Source organism: Emydura macquarii, unplaced genomic scaffold (genome assembly GCF_026122565.2).
Source record: "Emydura macquarii macquarii isolate MOO-44397 ecotype Brisbane River unplaced genomic scaffold, CSIRO-AGI_Emac_v2 contig_573, whole genome shotgun sequence".
NCBI lineage: Eukaryota > Metazoa > Chordata > Testudines > Chelidae > Emydura > Emydura macquarii.
In genome coordinates, this window is record NW_027130710.1 from 1,347,701 (window position 1) to 1,359,996 (window position 12,296).

Genomic DNA, 12,296 nt, shown 5'->3' on the forward strand with positions numbered 1-12,296 from the left:
CAATTCTTCTAGAAACCTGATCTATATGGACTTTCAAATCATTTGTATGTATCTGATTGCTTTAATCCTTTAACATTTCTCTTATAGTTTGTTTCTTTCTTTGTATAATACACCTTTAGTGTTAGTTACTCAGGGATTGGCTTGGCAGCGTGGTGTTTTGGGTAAGATCCAAACTTACATTGATCTGGTGCTGTGGCTGACCCTTTGGGGTCAGGAGGAACCTTTTAGTAAAGAGCAGAGAGTTTAAAGAACTGGTCTCTTTACTGGACCTAGTGGCTGATTGGGAGCTGGAGACTGGAATGCAGTAAAGGGGGCTGTGTGCTTTTGTAGACTGGCTTCTTGATAACCAGTGTGGGGAATCAGAAGCACTGTTTGTGGCTGGTTGGGAAGTCTGACTTCAGTATCACCCACCAGTGCTGGGAGAATCTGCTCTGCTTTTACAGTCTGCCCTGACCTTGGCATTTTCAGGTGGCTGCCCTAGGCATGGACGGGTCACACCCAGTATTAAATATTTGTTCCCCGCATAGGTGCTGATAGACTGGAATCAAGTCACCTCTTAACCTCCTCTTTGTCAAGCTCAATAGATGGCGCTCCTTGAGTCTTTCACTATCAGGCAGGGTTTCTAACCCTTCAATCGTTCTCACGGCTCTTCTCTGATCCCGTTCCAATTTAGCAACATCCTTCCTGAATTGCAGGCACCACAACTGGGCGCAGGGTTCCAGCAGTGGTCGCACCAGTGCCATGCATAGAGGGAAAATCACCTCTCGGCTTCTACTCGAGATTCCCCTGTTTATGCATCCCAGGATCGCATTGGCTCTTTTGGCCGCAGCGTCACACTGGGAGCTCGTGTTCAGCTGATTAGCCACCATGTCCCCCGAGTCCAATTCAGAGTCGCTGCTTCCCAGGATAGGTTCCCCCTGCCCGTGACTGTGGCCAAGAATCTTTGTTCCTGGCTGGTCCCTGCCCCAAATGGTTTTCCGTCTCAATGGACGTGACTGACGGAGGTGCAGGCAGGGTGACAACATGCAAGCAGAGTGAACAGCGAGGTGGCAGCGAATGGCTCGTTAGGGCCATGATTTGGTTTTCTTGGGTGGGTTTACGTAAGAGGGGAGCAGCTACATGGAAAAGGGAGGAGGGCAGGGCAGGGGAGAAGAGGGGGAGGTATGGAGGGCATCAAACGTCCGCCACTAACCAGAGGGCACAGGGCAGGGGTGAGACATCCATGGTTTGCATGGCACAGAAGCAGCTCTGATCCCCACTGCGGACGACCCAGCCTGCGGGACGGTCCCAGAGCTGCAGTGGTAGGGCTCTGGGGGAGCGGACAAGGTTATGCTGTGCCAGCCCCCTGCACTCAGAGGGGGAGTGCGCCCCCACCTAGCAGGAAACGGACACAGGGCCATTTCCAACGGCGGGACAATGGGGAAAACAATCCAATCTGGGGTCACTGGGAGCGGGAGCTGCACTAGCAAGAGCTGGGAGCGACCAGCTGCTTCTAACACACAGAGGACGTCACCCTGCATCCGGGGGTCGGCACCGGCTGACTCCAGGAGGAGATTACCCTCTAAACCCTTTGCAGCTGGCTCCCTGAGAAATCTCCTGGCTGCGTGAGTGACCAGCGGAGACCCTTCTCCTCGAGCCCTCTTGGGGTAAAAGAGAGGGCGCTCCCCACCACTCATCCGCTCCAGGGTTTCTTGCCCTCCTCCTGCCAATGTGCTGCAAACGGGGGTATTTCAGAGAGTGGGGCGCTGGAGGGCAGGTCCATCAACGGCTATTAGCCAAGAGGGTCAGGGATGCAACCCCTGCTCTGGGCATCCCTAGGCTCTGACTGCCAGGATCCCAGCTCCAGCCCCAGAAGGAAATCTAGTGATTCTGAGGCATCAGTGCAGGGTTGGACCCAGTACCCCTGTTCCCCCACAGCTCCTTTAGTAAGCAAGCTCCTGCTGCTGTGGCGCCAGCGTGTGGCAGAAGCAGGAATTTCAGATGGTGTTGACAGGGCAGGTATAAACTGACATGCCAAATTTGCCGGCGGATCTCACTGATCTATAGGTTTCAAGGCCAGAAGGGCCCATTATGCCCATCGAGTCTGACTTCCTGCAACGCACCGGCCAGAAGACCTCACCCAGCGATTCCTGCATCCAGCCCATATCTGCAGAGTGGATCTTAGAGATGGAGACAGCCAGTCTTGATCTAGAGACTCCAAACGATGGAGAATCCACCACCTCCCTAGGCCAGCCACTCCGTTGGTTAATTTCCTGCCCTGCTTACAATGTGCGCTTCGTTTCAGATGGCGTCCTGGAGAGAAGCTGCCCCTTAGCCCAGCCCCTCTGCGGTGGAAGAGAAGGACGCAGGCCACGGAGCCACTGACACCACCCCCTCCACACACACCTTCATGGTCTAGTGGTTCATGGTTAGAGCCAGGGCCTGGGACTCTGGATTCCGCTCCCTGCTCTGCCCTGGTGCGAAGCAGCTTCCTCTTTCTGTGCCTCAGTTTCCCCACCCGCAGGGCGGATAGAAGGAGCTGCGACCAGAGATGCTGGCATGAGGATGCCGGTGGAGCTGGGAACGTTAGCTTCTAGCGCCCTCTAGTGGGGCAACTGCTTCGGGAAGGCGGTGCATGAGTTCAAGATGGACCTGAAGAAGGACTAATAGTTATTAGAACGGTGGCTGTTCCCATTCTCCACGTCAGCCTCTGATCCCTTGGCCTAGCTGACCTCTTGTGGCAGTGAGTTCCATAGGCCCTCTGCCTTAGGTGAGGTTCTCACGTCCACTCACCCCACCCTGTCCTTTGTTGCTTCTCCTTTCCTGTGGGGCAGTAACTGGGCAGGAGCTGTGATGAGACCTGTCTGGGACCCTTCCACACACCCCTGATACCCACAGGGCCCATCCACACTCCCCATGTAGGGCCCGTCCGCAGCCCCTAGTATCCACTATGGGGCCCACATACACCTCATGCAGCCCAGCCCCCCTTGCCTCACATGAACCATCCACACCCTCTCCCCCCAAAATAGGACCAATCCACAGTCCACATTGTTTCTCAGACACAGACACAAGATCTTGTTTGGCAGTGTGTGTGTGCATGTGTCTGTGTTAGCACACGTCTCATTTTGCAGGGTGTGTGCATATAATTGGTCCTCCCCACCCAGTCTGGATAACACGGGGCAGGATAAGCCAAAAATATGCAGATCGGAACGGGGCCAGGCCCATGCTCTACTGTACAAGAGGGGATTGCGGAAAGGGACCAACAGTCCAGATCACGACACCTCTAGTTTCGGCTGCAAGATTCAATACAGAGATTCCTGCCTGCATTTACATGGACGGCACACAGATGGTGCAGTGATGGACAGCCTACGGCAGATAGACGGAGCCCCAGTCAGCCCAGGTGTCTGCTGGTATTAGAATGCCCTCAGGCGTCCTAGGTGCAGGACACAAACAACTCCATTGGGGGAGCAACCGGTCCCTGAATTTCTGATGTCAGAACTTCAGTCTGGTTTGCACAGGGTTTACACTGACACCATCATCCCAAGCACGCTGGACGGCAGGTACGTTTGGAATTCATCAGCCTCTATTATTGGTTAATAAAAAGCCAGCTGTGGCAGCAAATGCACAGGCACTGGGAATGGCACAGGGAACGCAGGGAACTTTGGGCAGTCGTTCAAGATACCCTGCAAACTGGGCCCCTTGTATCTATCTCCCCTATTAGTGCCATCCTGCCCACCGAAGCAGATGCTTTGGAGAGCACCTATCTGGTGTCTTTCCAGGACCACAGAGACACTGAAACTGACTTGAAAGAGGAGTGTAGGGGGGTTGTGTGCATGACTGGGTCAGGACCCTTTCCTCTTCCTCATTTCTCCTCCCCTCACCCTTTCAGTGACCTGGTCAGCCTCCATAGGAGGAAGCAGCACTAAGCCCCTGGCAGAGTCACACTCTTCAGTGGCGTTATCTGTCTCCAGACAACGCTGAGCTTTATGTTCTCACAGGGGCATCCCAGCCAGCTCTGAGCCCTGCTCCCCACCAGGTGACATCCAGCGAGGTGCGCGCTACCCACCCACCCGTTCCACTCCCCTGGGACTTGCTCTCCCATCGAGCACACCTAATTGCACACATGACGTGACAACGGATGTGAGGGGGAGCTGGAAGCGGGTATTCGGTGGGGCTCCCTTTGTGCTCCCCTGCCCAGGGAAGACACTTATCAGAGGGAAGCATCAGCCCATCTACTCAACAGGCCCTGTGGACAAAGGCCGACCTGAACAGCTGGTCTGGAGCCAGCAAGGACCGTGCTTCCTGGAGGAAGGTGGCGAACCGGAGGCCTTGTGATTTTAGCCGCTGAAGTTGCCGCTCTGGGGCAGTGCCCTAGCACAGACAGGCTGCATCGGCGCATTTGGTGACTTGCTCTAGTGCATCAGTGTAGCTACTCCGGTGCCCAGCGCCCCCCAGCACTGGATGGTGCAGGCAGGAGAGCCCGTGAGGCAGGTTTATGACCATAATCAAGGTTCATCGCGTGGAAGCGAAGAGAGTTTTTTCCCAGTTATGCCCTGCACACAAGGAGTTGCGTGAGTGACGGGCCGTTCCCTTGTCTCTGGCCTGCACTGTTTGTAGTGCCAGTAGCTGCTCTACCTACACTGGTTCGTGCAGGTTAAACTAAGGTGAGCTCAGTCTTCCCCTGAAGAGAGCTAATGGGTCGGTGCTTTTAAACAGGCCCTGACTCTAAGCCTCCGTCTCAGCTCATCAACTCGTTAATTAGCCCTTAGTTCTACACTGATAAACAATTACAACCAAGCACATGCCAAACAGTAACCAAGCTTGGACCCCCTGGTGCCATGGGTAATTATTACCCTCTCCGTCTTACAGCCGCATGGAGAGCAGGGACTTGTCTGAGGCCACGCAGCAGGTCGGTACCAGAGCCAGCCACAGAGCCCAGGAGCTGATGCCTGGTTGAGTGCTCTAACCACTAGCCACATGCCCACATGCCAGGGACAGAACTCAGGAGCTCTGGTTCCCAGTCCCATGCCCGTGTCCCCGGCCAGCTCGTGCTGACAAGGTGCTGGCAGCTGCCGGTGCTTTTATCACGTCGTGCAGTCCTGCTTTGCGCAGGGACAGATGACAGCGGCGGCCGTGATCAAACTCCAAGCTGAACCCTGGATGGGTTCAGGGCAGTGCTGGCGGCATGGAGGGTGGGCGGGTGCTTTGGAGCTGGCTGGCTAGGCCGGGAGGGTGGCAGAACCTGGGCCGGACAAGCTGTCAGCAACGATGGAGCCGGCACCGCCAGCCAAAGAGCTTCGCTGGGGCGGGTGAGCCGGTGCAGGCAGAACGGGCCCAGCCCTCTGGGCCCAAAACCATCGCTCAGGGTTGACTGACGACCCCACATGCCCGGCACCCATCCCCCACCACTTATGCCCCCCCCCACTGGCCCCTGCGTCCTGCACCCGCCCCCCACCTCCCCCATCCCGGGTCCTGCACCAATCCCGTGTCCTGCACCCTGCACCCGCCCCCCACTTCTCCCACCCCGGGTCCTGCACCGATCCCGTGTCCTGCACCCTGCACCCGCCCCCCACCTGCCCGATCCCGGGTCCTGCACCCGCCCCCCACTTCTCCCACCCCGGGTCCTGCACCCATCCCCCCCCCCACTTATTGGCCCACCCCCCCCCCCCCGTGTCCTGCCCACGCCGGTGATTGGTTGCGGGGCGGGACGGGGCGGGGCCGAGCCCAAGGCCCAGCTGCGGCCGGGCAGGTCAAGGGCGCGTCCCAGGCCCCAGCCCGGCACGTGACGGAGGCTGACCCGGGAGTGGGCGGGGCGACGCGGTGACGTGCAGCGCAGGGGCGGGGCGGCGCGGGGCGGTAGTTGGCGCGCGGCGGGCCGGCGGCCGCTGTCAGACGAGCGGGGAGCAGAGCCGCGAGCGGGCCGGAGGCGCCGTCAGGTACCGCGTGGCCTGGCGGGGGGGAGGAGGAGGGCGCCGGCCGGGGAGCTCCGGCCCGCGAGGGGCAGGGCGCCGCCCCCTGGCCCCAGCTCCGGGCTAGTGTCCTTGGCGCCGCCCGGGCGCCTCCTCAGCCCAGGGGGGCGGGGCCCTCACGGGGAGTGACGGCGGCAGCGGCCAATGAGGAGGCGGCGCGCTGCCCTCCTCGCGCCGATAGGCCGGGCTGTCGGGGGTGCTGCCGAGGCGGGGCGGCTCGCTGATTGGACGGCGCGGGGGCTGGGGCGGGGCGGCTCCGACGAGCGGAGGGAGGGGGCGAGCCCCGCCCCGCCCGGCCGATGGCGCGCGCGCGCGCGCGCCGCCCCACGTGGAGTGAGGAAGGGCGGGGCCGGGTCGGGTCACCCCCAGCTTTCGCAGACGGGGAAACTGAGGCACAGAGCGGGGGGTGGGGGGGAGCTTTCCCCACCCGCGCGTTCGTGGATCCCCGGCTCGCCCTCCCCGCCGGCTGTGGGTGGGAGGGTTCCCCTCGCTCCCCCTTGCCTGGGCTGGGACCGACCGTGCCCCCCTCCATGTGACTGCAGCTCTTTCCTCCACACACATTCCACGCTTCCCGTCCCGGCGCCGTCTAGACAGGAATTGGAGACGTTTTCGGAGCAGAAAGAAGCTGCCGGTCCAGCCCTTCTGGGCATTAACTTGTATGTGAGTCAGGGCTTGTCTCCTACCACGGGGCAGCTGCGCCTCTGTAGCGTTGTGCATGCAGCGAAAGCAAGGAGAGTGTTGCTGCATGCAGACTAACACGGCTACCCCTCGGGAACTAGTGCACATGCGGATGCTGCTGTGCTGGCGCAGTTAATCCTCCTCCCCAAGAGGCGGTAGCTATGTCGGCGAGAGAGGCTCTGCCATCAACAGCGCTGTGTACGCAGCGGGTTAGGTTGGTATAACTGCATCACTCAGGTGTGGACTTTTTCGCACCCCTGAGCCATGTGGTTATGGCACTCTAGGTCTGTAGTGTAGGCCTGGTCTCAGTCATAGCCACAGTCTGCAGTGAATGGTGTTAAATGTCCCTTCATGCCCACTTGGCCGGTTCAAAAAAGGGAAATTGACTAGTGAAGTTCAGCAGGTTTAATTGGTTCAAGCCAGTGAAATGTAGGGCTGGTGTGAAAAATATCCTTGCCTCTTGGATTACTGCTCTTCACTGCTTGATGTCGTGATAGTTTTGATTTAGGCTCTTGATAGGGAGTTGAAGGTAAGAAACTCATTATTCCCAGAGGGTACGTCCTCACTGCAGTTAGCCCGGGTCTGGGAACCCAGCCATGGCGTGGTGTGAGCATCCATCCTGCGAAACCACACTCGAATCATAGGGTGAGCTGCATCGTCGCTGATGCTTCAGTCATCTGGTTTAAATGGTAGGATTTATGGGGGTACATCCCATGGTTCTCAGCACTGCACTATGTAACAGCGCTCTATGATGTGAACCTCTAGCCAACTAGCAGCATGCTAGGATGAAGATCACCCAGATGACATCACTATATCATGTCCTGTGTAGCAATGTAGCAGGCTGTGTGGAATGGGTTTAAGTGCCTAACTGGTGTGTATAAACTTTCAGGTGAATGCTGGTGCAGAAGAAGGGAATGGGTAGAAGGGTAGGAAAATACACCCCTGAGGGAATTGTGGGATGGTATTAGAGGACTATCAGCACTTGAGTTAAATAACTTGGGTTACAGTGCGATTCCTGCTGCCAAATGGGCAGGTTACAGTCTAAATTAAAGCAGAACTGGGGTTCTGACCTGTACCCCCAGCCAGGTTAAGGTAGTGCAGGCCCTAAGAACCTCCAAATCTGGGTCAAAGGTTTTTGTGTGTGGATGATAGGAGGGCTTGGACTAAAACCCAGAGAAGGCCTTGGGTTAACTTTGTAGTGAAGACATATCCAAAGACAATATCAGAAATGCCTTGCGCAAAGAGGTGGACCTACGCTGACAGTGGGGAGGAATGTAAGTGTCAATATCATACACATAATAGAACATGCTTTGCCTTTTAATGAAGTTGAAAAGTTTTGTTCTCATAAGGATAAATTCATTCTTGGTTTAAACCCTCTTGACTTTAGGGGAGTTACACTTTGGATGAATGTGCACCATCCACTTTAAAACAATACTAAACAGCTGAGCAATTATATCTGGAAGGCTAAAAGCAATGTCCTGCATAGATTCCTATAGGAGAAATGTGATCAGGAATCTCGGTTAGTCAGAATGTCCTATGGAAAACTCTTCAATATTTTGAAGAGGGAAGCAGTTAAGATTTTTTGGGGTCCATTTTTATCTTGTCATTTACCTTGTTATTAGACCTATTTGTAAGATCTTCTTGTCAGGAATCTGTCTTTTTTCAGTAGACACTGCTGAATAGCTTTACATTTAAACAACCTGATATCATGTATTCTGTGGTTTGTTTGGAAACTGCTGTCCCATCACATGTGGATCAGTTTGTTTAGAAAGCCAGTTCAGTCATATTCGCAATAACTAAACCCTGACGCACGGATTCAGCGCAGTCTGATTTTTTTAACTTCATTTTTTAACTCCATATGAACTTTCAGCGCTATCTGAGTGGAGGTGGAAAGCTCATTCCATTTCCTGTGTGTTTTCATAATATTGTACTTAGTTGTCATAGCTCCGGACTGAACAGTTATAGGGACTTATCTTGTTCGAGGTGACCTTGAATAAGTACATGCAGTACCTCCTTTAAAAGTAAAATGACACACTACAACAGTAGTTAATGTTAAACATACTCAGATGTGCTAGGCCCCTTTCAACAAAAAAGTGCAAGCTAATAGTTCTTACCAATTTCAACTTAAAAAAACCCAAAACAACCATCATTTACTCATCTAGTAGGAACCTGTGTTTTTAACACTAATAACTAGACTTCGCAGTCTCATAACACTTAACAAATGTTAGCAAAACTTAGACATTTCAAGATTTGTTTCCTCTTTTGTTACTCTGGTGCTTATGACTAGTGTTCTGCAGAAAGGGAATGTCTGAAATATTCAAACAATGTGGACTCACTTTTTAAAGGTCTATGTTAAACAGATATGTAGATACGTTGCTTCCCTGCCCTCCTTTTATCCTAACCCTTTTTATTATTTACTTTATTATGATGAATCTGGTATTGTGGTATGTTTGTATTTGGAAAAACGAATACAAATTATAATAGTAAAAAGGAATAGCTATTGTATTTTAAATTCATACCCCACCTTAATCCATATTAACTTTTAAGTGTAGACAAGCTCTAATTGGAATGCTGAGACCTGACTTTCAGAGATGTTGAGCTCGCAAACGTCCGTTGAGAGCAGTGGGTGCTCAACATCTTTGAATGTCAGGTCCAAGCTGTCTCAGGTTGGTCATCAAAATCAAAGGCTACTCTAGGAAAAGCTGGTTCACGAGCCTCTCAGCATATATGAAATGAGGGTAAATGCTTTCTGTACAGGAGTGTACATGAATATTAGCTAGTTCTTTAAGGTAGAAGGTGCTTTTATTTTATTTCTTAAACCTTGGAGGGGCTAGGACAGAAGCATACAAAACTTCTGATGGCATTCTAAAGTTAAGTCAAACCAACTGGACTGTCCTGCAACTTGTTGCATGCTTAAAATGCTCTTTGTGCAAACTAATTTCAGGTTTGCTGTTCAGAGTCATTCTCCAACTGGTTTAGCTCATAACTTGAGTGTAAGATTTGTACGAAACTTGAGGAACCTGGTTCTAATTGATTGCAGGCAGAATTAAGTAAGCAAAAGAGCCAACATGAACAGCCCTTCCTTTTGTACCACAAGTAAATCTTTAGAATCCATTGACTGTTCTCCTAACTTAGAGTGCAGGAGTGTACAGGGTTTCCAGAAGCCTGTGCTTCTCTGAGTCCTGGAGTAATGCTTAAAAAGTAATGACGACCAAGGCTTTGATGACATTTTTGAATCCCAATATCTTGTGACCCAGTGGGGCAAAAAATAAATGTGTATATAATTATAAATGGAAAATCTCAGCTTACCCTGGAAAATGTCTAGCACTTACTAGCTCCAGCAGGTCACGGTCTATTTCACCTCTTAAAATCATGTCATTCTGATTACTCTCTTCTCCCCCAACATACATAGAATTCCAGTGAGAGTCCAGCTGCTGTCTTGAGGACAGCTAGAACCAGAGCCAGTGATATCCTCTCCAAAAGCATGAACTCTCCTTTGAAATGGCATAAAGTGCCAACTTCTAACAGCTAAAATCTTTTTTGAATTAGAACAAAGTGATAAGGAGGGAGGAAAAAGCAAGGCGGTGATTGAAGGGTGTGTTTTATGGGTGCAGTGTATCACAGTTCTTGGCTGAGCTATTGAACCAGAACTACATTGAAAAGGTTTGGCTGCCATTTGTTTGCATATCTCTGATGCTAGTTTACAATCTCAAACTCATAGACTTTAAGGTTAGAAGGGACCATCATGCTCATCTAGTCTGACCTCCTTCACGTCGTAGGCCGCAGAACCTCTCCCACCCACTCCTGTAATGGATCCCCATATCTCTGACTGTTTGGGAGCACCTTCTTACCTTGGTCCCTAGATCTTATTCATTGTTATTTGGAAGAATTAGCAGGCCTTGGACTCTGGACCTGTTCTTCGTGACTGTATGGAGAGAAGCTGCTGTTCTTCTGTTCTAATACATTGTGTCCAAGGCTAGTCATGTTCCAGTATTTTTATCAGGCTCAGGCCGTTCTAGTAGTTCTCAATGGGATATACTTGGAAGGCGTTTCATTAACTTTGCTGACTTCCACTACTGCATGTGGGGTTTGTCTGTATTCTAGACAGTTGGCTCTCAGGATCTGGCAACCCAACACTTTAGCTGTGTTTTGCATGCTTAACAATTAACTAGTCAAAGTCTTGTTTAGCAAAAGTGCTGGAGATGGTTAGAGTAATACGGGAGCTTGGTTGGGAGCATGAGCTGAAGTGGTTCTGAGTCTTGTCTTTCTCCCTCTCCATATTCTCGAGGCTAGGATGGAAGGAGATGACTCCTGTTTGACCCTTTTTCTTGCACTCTCCATTTATCCTCTCTCTCTGGAGCTCATTATCATTCCCCTTAAAGAGTTACTATATTGCTGGTGAAGGACTGTCCGTCCTGGAGACTGATATCCTGAGCGTGTCCATGAAACGGGTACAGCAGGAACAGTAGCAAGGCAAGCTTCCCCATGGTTGGACTTCAGCTGTCTTTGAAGGATTCTTCTAGGGGTGTGTTTACTAGTAACAGATGTGCCCGTAACTCGGGACAGCTAACACGTGGTCATTGTCTAGTGAAGACAACGCATTTTGTAGTCTTCATACACATTAGCGGGTCGATTTAAAGCCTATGTTTTCACTGCCAAAAAAGAGTGCGAGGGAGTGGATTACAGTAGTTACCTTACTGCAAAACACCCCTCCTTCTTGGCAGAGAAGACCTAGTCATAAACTGGGGGGAGCTTATGGCTTACCCCCTGATGTGCTAAGTCATGTGAAAAACTGCAGCTGGCCTTATCTTCACCAGGATTTTACCACATGTTCGCTAACTCGGGTTAAGAACCTCTTTTTTCCTTGTGAAGAGAAGGCGTAGGGCTGGGAGTCGTTCTGTCCCCGTGGCCCTTCAGTTCTTGGTTCTTGTGCTGAGACACCCCGACATAGGAACCTGCTGCAAGTAACTTTTGATGTGAACCCCTTGCTCCCTAGGAGCTGAACTGAGACCCTAACGCATAGTCACCCATAAATGACCGCTCTGTCTCCTGTCACAAGTTTCCTACGGCATTCAATTCCATGACCTCTGCTCTTTGTCTTCATGAGCTTCCTTTTTAGTAGTGCAGTGAAGGGCCATGAGTGCATAGCAAGAAAGGTATTATACTTTTCAACTAGCACTAGGCTGAATCAGGACCAAAAGCACAATGACACTTGAGTGCGCAATGCAGCAAAATTGGACTTGTAAGAAAAAGTGCTGTTCCAGTGAGCCAGTTTAAACTCTTAGCCAGTGCCTGCTAACTAGGAAAGGAGTTAATGAAAAATGTTTCCAGGCTGGGTTTATATAATTTAAGTTGTTTTCTTGTGGCTTTTGCTGTGATGGAGGCTTGGGAACTATTTGAGTACATCATCTTCACATGAGATTGCTGGAGAAAATGTGACACTGAGCACTAAAATCCAGCTGCTAAACAAACCCTGCCAATGCTGAACTAGGGATAGATTTGTTCTGCTGTCCATTTAATGGGCACTCACTGTACAAACTTGTTTGTTAGATTATTTTTGTGAATATTTTGTAAACTAAAGGCTTAACCGGTAATCACAACCCTCTCCCCATTTCCTCCTCAACCATTTTCTCAGACTTGCAAGCCAGTATTTTAATTCCATGGAAGTAA

At 51.7% G+C, this 12,296-nt stretch overlaps 1 protein-coding gene across 4 annotated transcripts in view; it reads left to right on the forward strand.

Annotated features, from left to right (window-relative positions):
* The first annotated feature begins 5,782 nt into the window (after positions 1 to 5,782).
* Positions 5,783 to 12,296, forward strand: part of OGDH (oxoglutarate dehydrogenase) — a 145,525-nt gene continuing 139,011 nt past the window's right edge. For all 4 annotated transcript variants that reach the window (XM_067540332.1, XM_067540334.1, XM_067540331.1 and 1 more), the window contains exon 1: positions 5,783 to 5,915. The gene's annotated coding sequence lies outside the window, so the exon portion shown is untranslated. The remainder of the gene's footprint in view (positions 5,916 to 12,296) is intronic.